Source organism: Cervus elaphus, chromosome 9 (assembly GCF_910594005.1).
Source record: "Cervus elaphus chromosome 9, mCerEla1.1, whole genome shotgun sequence".
NCBI classification, from domain to species: domain Eukaryota; kingdom Metazoa; phylum Chordata; class Mammalia; order Artiodactyla; family Cervidae; genus Cervus; species Cervus elaphus.
In genome coordinates, this window is record NC_057823.1 from 40,091,899 (window position 1) to 40,101,964 (window position 10,066).

Here is a 10,066-nt window from a genome sequence, read left to right on the forward strand (position 1 = left end):
GACGTGTTCATGTTCAGGCCCGCTTCCTTGTGAAAAGTATAAAAAAAAGAAATGTACAATAAGATGTGAATGAATAAAACAGTATGTTCTATAATAAATTATTACAAATAAGACTCATAAATGAGTACAATATATCTCAACATTTGACAGCTCCTAAGAGTTGTGGAAAATTCTGAAAGAGATGGGAACACCAGACCACCTAACCTGCCTCTTGAGAAACCTGTATGCAGGTGAGGAAACAACAGTTAGAACTGGACATGGAACAACAGACTGGTTCCAAATAGGAAAAGGAGTACGTCAAGGCTGTATACTGTCACCCTGCTTATTTAACTTATATGCAGAGTACATCATGAGAAACACTGGGCTGGAAGAACCACAAGCTGGAATCAAAATTGCCGGGAGAAATATCAATAACCTCGGATATGCAGATGACACCACCCTTATGGCAGAAAGTGAAGAAGAACTAAAAAGCCTCTTGATGAAAGTGAAAGAGGAGAGTGAAAAAGTTGGCTTAAAGCTCAACATTCAGAAAACTAAGATCATGGCATCCGGTCCCTCACCTCATGAGAAATAGATGGGGAAACAGTGGAAACAGTGTCAGACTTTATTTTTGGGGGCTCCAAAATCACTGCAGATGGTGATTGCAGCCATGAAATTAAAAGACACTTACTCCTTGGAAGGAAAGTTATGACCGACCTAGATAGCATATTAAAAAGCAGAGACATTACTTTGCCAACAAAGTTCTGTCTGGTCAAAGCTACGGTTTTTCCAGTGGTCATGTATGGATGTGAGAGTTGGACTGTGAAGAAAGCTGAGCACCAAAAAACTGATGTTTTTGAACTGTGGTATTGGAGAAGACTCTTGAGAGTCCCTTGGACTGCAAGGAGATCCAATCAGATATCCTAAGGAGATCAGTCCTGAGTGTTCATTGGAAGGATGCTGAAGCTGAAACTCCAGTACTTTGGCCACCTCATGTGAAGAGTTGACTCATTGGAAAAGACCCTGATGCTGGGAGGGATTGGGGGCAGGAGGAGAAGGGGATGACAGAGGATGAGATAGCTGGATGGCAGCACCGACTCGATGGACATGAGTTTGAGTAAACTCCGGGAGTTGGTGATGGACAGGGAAGCCTGGCGTGCTACAATTCATGGGGTCCCAAAGAGTCGGAAACGACTGAGCAACTGAACTCAACTGAACTGAAGAGTTGTTGAATAGTAATGTGTCAATAAATGTGTTACTGAAAATTTGGTCCTTGTCACCACTCCAAATGAGATTGATGGCAACAAGGTTTTGAGGATAAAGGAAGAAGAAATGTATTCCTGCTGCTGCTGCTGCTAAGTCACATCAGTCGTGTCCGACTCTGTGCGATCCCATAGACGACAGACCTCCAGGCTCCCCCGTCCCTGGGATTCTCCAGGCAAGAACACTGGAGTGGGTTGCCATTTCCTTCTCCAATGCATGAACCTGAAAAGTGAAAGTGAAGTCGCTCAGTTGTGTCCGCCTCTTAGCGACCCCATGGACTGCGGCCTACCAGGCTCCTCCGTCCGTGGGATTTTCCGGGCAAGAATACTGGAGTGGGTTGCCGTTGCCTTCTCCAGAAATATGTTGATTTGCCACCAAATGAGGAGGGTGGCAGACTAGAGTCTGGGAAACTATGATCTGCCTTCTGGGGAGAAAGCAGGTATATTTTAAAAAAAGTCTTGAAGCTGGGGTTAAGGTAAGAGGAACAACCAGAGATGAATATGTGTATACACACCATGACAATATGACTTGTGGACCTTCTGAAGATATGGTCCATATAACCCTAGCAAGTAGTAAAGAGCCTGGCCAAAAATAAACACCCAAAACTTGTTGATTGAATTGAATTGGGAAATGGGGAGGTCAGAAACGGTTTCAGCATAGGGCCAGAAATATCCTTTTAAAGTATCTTACTTCAGAGAAAAATGTTTATCAATTGTCGTTAGCAGCCATCTTGCAACCCTAAAGAGACCCAGCCTATGGCGTGCAGCCTCTAAGGTGGCCCCCAATCATCCTGCCTCCTGGCAATTACATTCTTATGGAATTCCTCCTTCCCTTTGAGTGTGGGCTACACTTAATGACTCTCTTTCAAAAAACATAATATGAGAGAAATGTTGGGATGTCACTTCCAAAATTAGGTTATAAAAAGACTCTGGCGGGCTTCCCTGGTGGCTCAGTGGTAACGAATCCACCTGCTAATGCAGCAGACACGTTTTGATCCCTGATCGGGGGAGATCCCACATGCCGGGGAGCAACTAAGCCCTTGCACCACAACTACTTAGCCTGCGCTCTAGAGCCCGGGAGCCACAACTACTGAGTCTGCATGCTGCAACTACTAAAGCCCATGCACCTAGAGCCTGTGCTCTGCAATAAAAGAAGTCACATCTATGAGAAGACTGCACACAGCAAGGAAGAGTAGCCCCCACTTGTTGCAACTAGAGAAAGCCAGAGCAAAGCAACAAAGACTCCGAGCAGCCACAAAAAAAAACATAAATAAATAAATAATTTTTTAAAGTATTTTCATAGGCCTGGGAGGATGGGTGGATACCTAATAAGCCAAAAATAGAGAATACTTCTGGAAAGGGAGCTAGAAGTCCAAAAATGTGTTCAGACAAAAAGAACCGTAATTTATCTGTAATGTTCTCATTTTATTTTTACAACTACTGTATAATTTAAAATAAATAAACCATATATTTATAAAGTAAACAAAGCAATCACTCAGTTCAGTTCAGTCACTCAGTCGTGTCCAACTCTTTGCAACCTCATGGACTACAGCACGCCAGGCCTCCCTGTCCATCACCAACTCCCAGAGCCTACCCAAACTCATGTCCATTGAGTCGGTGATGCCATCCAACCATCTCATCCTCTGTCATCCCCTTCTCCTCCTGCCCTCAATCTTTCCCAGCATCAGGGTCTTTTCACATGAGTCAGCTCTTCACATCAGGTGGCCAAAGTATTAGAGTTTCAGCTTCAACATCAGTTCTTCCAATGAACACCCAGGACTGATCTCCTTTAGGATGGACTGGTTGGATCTCCTTGCAGTCCACGGGACTCTCAAGAGTCTTCTCCAACACCACAGTTCAAAAGCATCAATTCTTCAGCGCTCAGCTTTCTCTATAAGCAATCACTAGAGACCGTTTAATGATTGCTGCATCCAAGGGATCTAATCTTTCTGTGTTGATCTGTTTTTTTCTAAAGTTTTTCTTGCCATTTCTGCACAGAACTTCTTGTCATTCTTAAAGTGGGTTATTTATTAACGATAGGAAAATCATTTGTTTACAACTCTTCATGTTCCACGTGGAAACACTACAGTTAGTGTAAAAAGTCTGGCCCCTCTCTGCGTCCTTCCTCACACTTCCCAGAGTAGGACAGACTTATATGACTGATAGGTTTCAGAGAAGGAACCGCACTTGCTTTTCCCAGTCCTTTCCTCACTCTCTCTCAGATCTGCCCACCTGCATGAAGCACATTTTTTCTGCTCTTCTCTGCTATAACTTTTCAGCACATCACACCATCCCTCACCTCTACCGTACACACCAAGAAAAGCTGAGACTGTTTAGATGTACCCAGAACATGGCAAGGACTTCCCAGGTGGCACTAGTGGTAAAGAATCTGCCTGCAAATGCAGGAGAAGAGATGTAGGTTTGATCCTTGGGTCAGGAAGATCCCCTGGAGGAGGGCATGGCAACCCACTCCTGTATTCTTGCCTGGTGAATCCCATGAACAAGGGAGCCTAGTGGGTTGCAGTCCATAGGATTGCACAAAGAGTCAGATATGACTGAAGCAACTTAGCACATGCACACACATGACACGGCAAGCCCATCCAATTCAGGATTGAAATATAAGCAAGCTCACTTGGTTAACACACTAATCTTTCAATCCATTCCAATCTTGGCCAAAGAACAGGAATGTTATTTATTGACCTCCTCAAACCACAATAATTAGGAAGCTGATAATTCTTTACTTTTCTTTAAAAAAAAAATGTAGGGCTATATAATTATCTACCCCTGTAAAACTGTAGCAAAAGAGAACAGTACCAAAGCATATGTGCACAGCATCCAAGAAAATGCTAGAAGAATCTCAAGTATATGCATACAGCACTTGGTTAGTCATGATGTAATCTTTTCCTTTTTCTTTTCATTTCTCTTTTTTCATTTTTTGGTCTCAGCATTTATTATACCATTGGGCTTTTTCAAGTCTATATTTCTATTTATTTATAGATAGAAATATTTATATTTATAGAGAATACACACCATTAGATAGTGTTCTTGATTCCATTTAGAAATAAAACTTTCCTTCTCTTTTTTAAAGCTTCCATCTCAGTTTAACTGAAGAACAGCTTGAAATTGCAAGCAAGCTATTTTTTTCAACCAATATAATTAATAAATACTCATCTATTTCAATCTGAATTTTTTTAGATATTATAAACCAGATTAAAGAAACATCTTTAAAGTAATTAGCCTCCAACTAATAAAAATAAATGAAAAAAAAGAAACATCTGCCTTCAGTCATACAAAAATACATATACATAAGTTTATCCATTGGTTATTTTATTTTATTTTGGGGGGTTTTCTTTTGGCGTGTCACATGGCTTGTAGCATCTTAATTCCCTGACCAGAGATTGAACCTGTGCCCCCTGCAATGGAAGCATTGAATCCTAACCACTGGACTGCCAGGGAACTCCCTCATTGGTAATTTTAAAATACTGAAAATAAATGTTCAGTCATAAGAGAATGAAACATCCATTTAAAGGACAATTGGGACTTAGGATAGCCACTATGGAGAACAGTGTGAAAGTTCCTTGAAAAACTAAAATTAGAGCTACTATATGATCCACCAATCCTGCTCCTAGGCATATATCTACAGAAAACAATAATTTGAAAAGATAAAACACCCCAATGTTCATTGCAGCACCATTTACAATAGCCAGGACATGGAAGCAACCTAAATGTCCATCAACAGAGGAGTGAATAAAAAAGATATGGTACATATATACAATGGAATATTACTTCGCCACAAAAAGTGAAATAATGCCGTTTGCAGCAACATGGATGGACCTAGAAGGGATTTCCCTGGTGGCTCAGATGGTAAAGCATCTGCCTGCAATGCTGGAGACCCAGGTTCAAATCCTGGGTCGGGAAGATCTGGAAAAGGAAATGGCAACCCACCATTCTTGCCTGGGAAATCTCATGAACAGAAGAGCCTGGTGGGCTACAGTCCACAGGGTTGCAAAGAGTCGGACACGACTGAGTGACTTCACTTATAGAGTGAAGTCAGAGAAAGACATATCATGTGATACTGCTTATATGTGGAATCTTTTTTAAAAGAGTATAAATGAACTTATTTACAAAACAGAAATAGAGTTACAGAAGTAGAAAACAAACTTGGGGTCACCAGGGAGTAAGGGAAGAAGGGATAAATTAGGAGACTGGGATTGATACACACTACCTTGAAAAAAACAGAAACTCACCTAGGAAAAAGCCTGAAGTTAACTCTTATCATGTCCTTGAAATACACAGCCCACTCTACTTGAGACTTCAGACTTGGGCAAGTTAGTAGAACTTCAAGCCAAGAGAAAAAAAAAAAGGCAAAGAGACATTTAAAATCTCAAGCCTGAGGTCTCTGTCGGTCTGGATATGTAGGTCTCAGTGTGTGTCTTTGTCTTTTGGTAATATCGCTACAATTAATTTGTAGATAAGCTCTAATTTAATTGGCTTAAAGAAAAGTAAGTTCTTACAAAACAAACAATTCTAAATACAAGATAAATTAAACAATGAATTTCAGGTTCACAAGAACTGGGAAATATTCAATATTAAACTAATACCTGGTATCAATATTAATGTTTGTTGATCTAATTAATATGGACATATCTAAGAATCATCAACGCTAAGTATAATACTTTTATTATACCTAGATTTAATATAATATAATAGATCTTATTAGATTGCAAATTTGTCAACAAGGAAAGTCTTGATATGAAAAACTTTCAAGGAAAGCAAATGCAAAGGGATAAGAGCTTTAGGTGATTTATGTTTACTGATCTATAGAGTGTTGAAATAAAGCACAGTTCATGGTTGCTTAAGGAAAATAGGACATGTGCTTTTATTAAAAAGGTATAAGGAGTGGAATTACATTTTGCTAGGGCAAAAGGAAGTAAGTCTGACTTACACGTAGCTGTTCTCTGAATGCACAAATAAAGTGATGAATACAGAAAGTGAAAAAAAGGTTTATGGAAAGTGGACCCTGAGAAAAGAGTTTTGTGGATAGTACAAGTTTTCTTGAGATGTTGAACTGCCTTTGAAATCATTTATTTCTGCTTTATTGACTATGCCAAAGCCTTTGACTGTATGGATCACAACAATCTGTGGAAAATTCTGAAAGAGCTGGGAATACCAGACCACCTGACCTGCCTCTTGAGAAACCTGTATGCAGGTCAGGAAGCAACAGTTAGAACTGGACATGGAACAACAGACTGGTTCCAAATAGGAAAGTCAAGGCTGTATATTGTCACCCTGCTTATTTAACTTCTATGCAGAGTACATCATGAGAAACACTGGGCTGAATGAAGCACAGGCTGGAATCAAGATTGCCAGGAGAAATATTGATAACCTCAGATATGCAGATGACACCACCCTTATGGCAGAAAGCAAAGAAGAACTAAACAGCCTCTTGATGAAAGTGAAAGAGGAGAGTGAAAAAGTTGACTTAAAGCTCAACATTCAGAAAACTAAGATCATGGCATCCGGTCCCATTACTCTGTGGCAAATAGATGGGGAAACAATGGAAAGAGTGAGAGTATTTTTTTGGGCTCCAAAACCATCGCAGATGGTGACTGCTGCCATGAAATTGAAAGACGCTTGTTCCTTGGAAGAAAAGCTGTGACCAACCTAGACAGCATGTTAAAAAGCAGAGACATTACTTTGCCAACAAAGGTCCATCTAGTCAAAGCTATGGTTTTTCCAGTAGTCTTGTATGGATGTGAGAGTTGGGCTATAAAGAAAACTGAGCACCAAAGAATTGATGCTTTTGAACTGTGGTGTTGGAGAAGACTCTTGAGAGTCCCTTGGACTGCAAGAAGATCCAACCAGTCCATCCTAAAGGAAATCAGTCCTGAATATTCATTGGAAGGGCTGATGCTGAAGCTGAAACTCCAATGCTTTGGTCACCGGATGCAAAGAGCCAACTCATTGGAAAAGACCCTGATGCTGGGAAAGATTGAAGGCAGGAGGAGAAGAAGACGATAGAGGATGAGATGGTTGGATGGCAACCACAAGAGAAACCACTGCAATGAGAAGCCCACACACTGGAACTAGAAAAAAAAAAGACCATGCAGCAATGAAGACCCAGCACAGCCAAAAATAAATAATTTTTTTAAAAAAGAGAGACAGAATGGCTTGATACCAAGGGCCAGGCAACCAAGCAAAGTTGTGATATCTATTTAAATGGGGAAGCAGTACTGTGTAGTTGGCATGCCACTACTAAAGATCCTGAGTGCCACAACTAAAGAACTCACATGCCACAACAAAGATTGAAATCCCACATGATCCAACTAAGACCTGGTGCAGCCAAATAAATAAATAGTGTGTGCGTGTGTGTGTGTGTGTAATAAAGTTTTATTAAAGTATAAAGGCGATAGAGAAAGCTTCTGACATAGGCATCAGAAGAGGGCAGAAAGAGTGCCACCCTGCTAGTCTTCAGCTGGATGTTATATAGTCACTAGCAGTCAGACACGACTGAGCGACTTCACTTTCATTTTTCACTTTCGTGTACTGGAGAAGGAAATGGCAACCCACTCTAGTTTTCTTGCCTGGAGAATCCCAGGGACGGGGGAGCCTGGTGGGCTGCCATCTTTGGGGTCACACAGAGTCGGACACAACTGAAGTGACTTAGCAGCAGCAGCAGCAGTCTGTTAACGAAAGAAAGGAATGTCTTAAAACTCAGAATGGCACCAGGCCCCTCATCCATAGGATGTATTTTGTGATAATCTTGGCACCAGATGATTCTCCCCAGGCCATAAAATGATTGACTTGAATCTTGTAGAAGGGCATAATACCATAAGTCTATGATCTGATAGATTAGGTTAGTAAGTCTAATTCCCAAGGAGTTATGAAATGGTCAAAGAGACCGAAAAGTTTGACCGAGAAGGAGAGTTCAGTCCACACACTTTGCCCATTTCTGGTCGGTCCCGGAAGGAGACGTTGGGTGCTTCTTGGTATCGGCAGGTCGGTATAAACCCCCGACCGGTTTCTGCCATAAGCTGTATGAGATCACTGCGGAACCACAGGGCAGGGGTCCTCACTTGCTTCACGCAGGGCGTTTCATTCATTCACACAAGCACACTGTAGAGTTAGTAAAGGGCAACAGAAAACGTGTTCGCTAGGAGAACAAAGAACTAGAGCTCCAAGCATCCTTACCCTGTCCTGAAAGATCCCGGATGAGCCCCCAAGATGAAAGGTTGTTGTTGACCCACGAAAAGACACGAGGATTCTTGGCCTCCTGAGGAGAAGAATTCAATCCGGGGCCAGAGATGAGGCTTGATTGCTCAGAGCTTTTGTGTAATAAAGTCTTATTAAGGTATAAAGGAGATAGAGAAAGCTGGGATGCATGAGACAAGTGCTCGGGCCTGGTGCACTGGGAAGACCCAGAGGAATCGGGTGGAGAGGGAGGTGGGAGGAGGGATCGGGATGGGGAATACGTGTAAATCTATGGCTGATTCATATCAATGTATGACAAAACCCACTGAAATGTTGTGAAGTAATTAGCCTCCAACTAATAAAAAAAAAAATAAAATAAAAAAATAAAAAAAAAATAGATTTCCAACTGTCTATATTTTTAAAAAGCGTTGGGAAGGAGTTCCCAGGTGACACAGTGTCAAGAATCTGCCTGCCAACGCAGAAGACACAAGAGACGCAGTTGGATCCCAGGGTCGGGAAGATTCCCTGGAGAAGGAAATGGCCACCCACTCCAGGACTCCAGTATTCTTGCCTGGAAAATTCCACAGACAGAGGAGGCTGGCAGGTTACAGTCCACGGGGTCGCAGACAGTGGGACACGACTGAGCAACTGAGCACATTCAAAAAAACAGGGCCTTTTTCCTTTTTTCAGGCAACCTGGAAGATGAGCGTGGGAACCTAAAGCAACCGACCATCTTTCAAAATAAGAAGAGGGTCCTACCTGGGGAAACTGGCAAAGAAAAGCTCCCTCCATACTATAAAAACACTGGACTGGGCTTCAAGACTCCAAATGAGGGCATCGAGGCACCTACATTGACAAAAAAATGCCCTTTGATTGGTAACGTCTCCATTGGAGGGCAGATCCTGTCTGGCGCGGTGACAGAAATGAAGATGCAGAGGACAACTGTCACCTGCCGAGACTACCTTCACTACAACCACTTTGAGAAGCACCATAAGAACATGTCCGTGCACCTTTCCCCCTGCTTCAGGGGCCTCCAGATCAGTGACATTGTCACAGTGGGCGAGTGCTGAGCAAGACTCTGTGTTTCAACATGCTCAAGGCCACCAAGGCTGCCGGAACCATGAAGTGGTTCCAGACGTTCTGAGACTGGTCCCTTGCCCACTGCCTCAAACTAAATAAAGTTATTTTCCAGTCAAAAAAAAAAAAAAAAAACAGCAACCACAAGAAAGTTGGAATGGCTATAATATTAATAATATCATACAAAATAGACTTTAAAACAAAAAGAAGTTACTAGAGACACAGAAGGATATATCATCATGATAAAAATATCAGTACATCAGAAGATAACAGTTACAAACATAAATGCATCTAATAACAGATCATCAAAATACACGAAGCAAAAACTGACAGAAATGAAAGAAGAAATACACAACTCAACAATCAAATTTGGAGAATCCAATACCCCACTTTCAATAACGGATAAAACAAACCCTCATATAATGAGATAAAATAAAGCTTGAACAGCAACACTAAAATTAGACCTTACAAACAACTATAAAACCCTCCACCCAGCAACAGAATATATACTCTTCTCAAGGAACAGGGAACAGTCTCCAGGATAGATATTATACTAA

The 10,066-nt window shown here is 41.5% G+C and overlaps 1 pseudogene; it reads left to right on the forward strand.

Annotated features, from left to right (window-relative positions):
• Positions 1-8,465: 8,465 nt before the first annotated feature.
• LOC122700744 lies at positions 8,466-9,576 on the forward strand (annotated as a pseudogene).
• Positions 9,577-10,066: the final 490 nt, after the last annotated feature.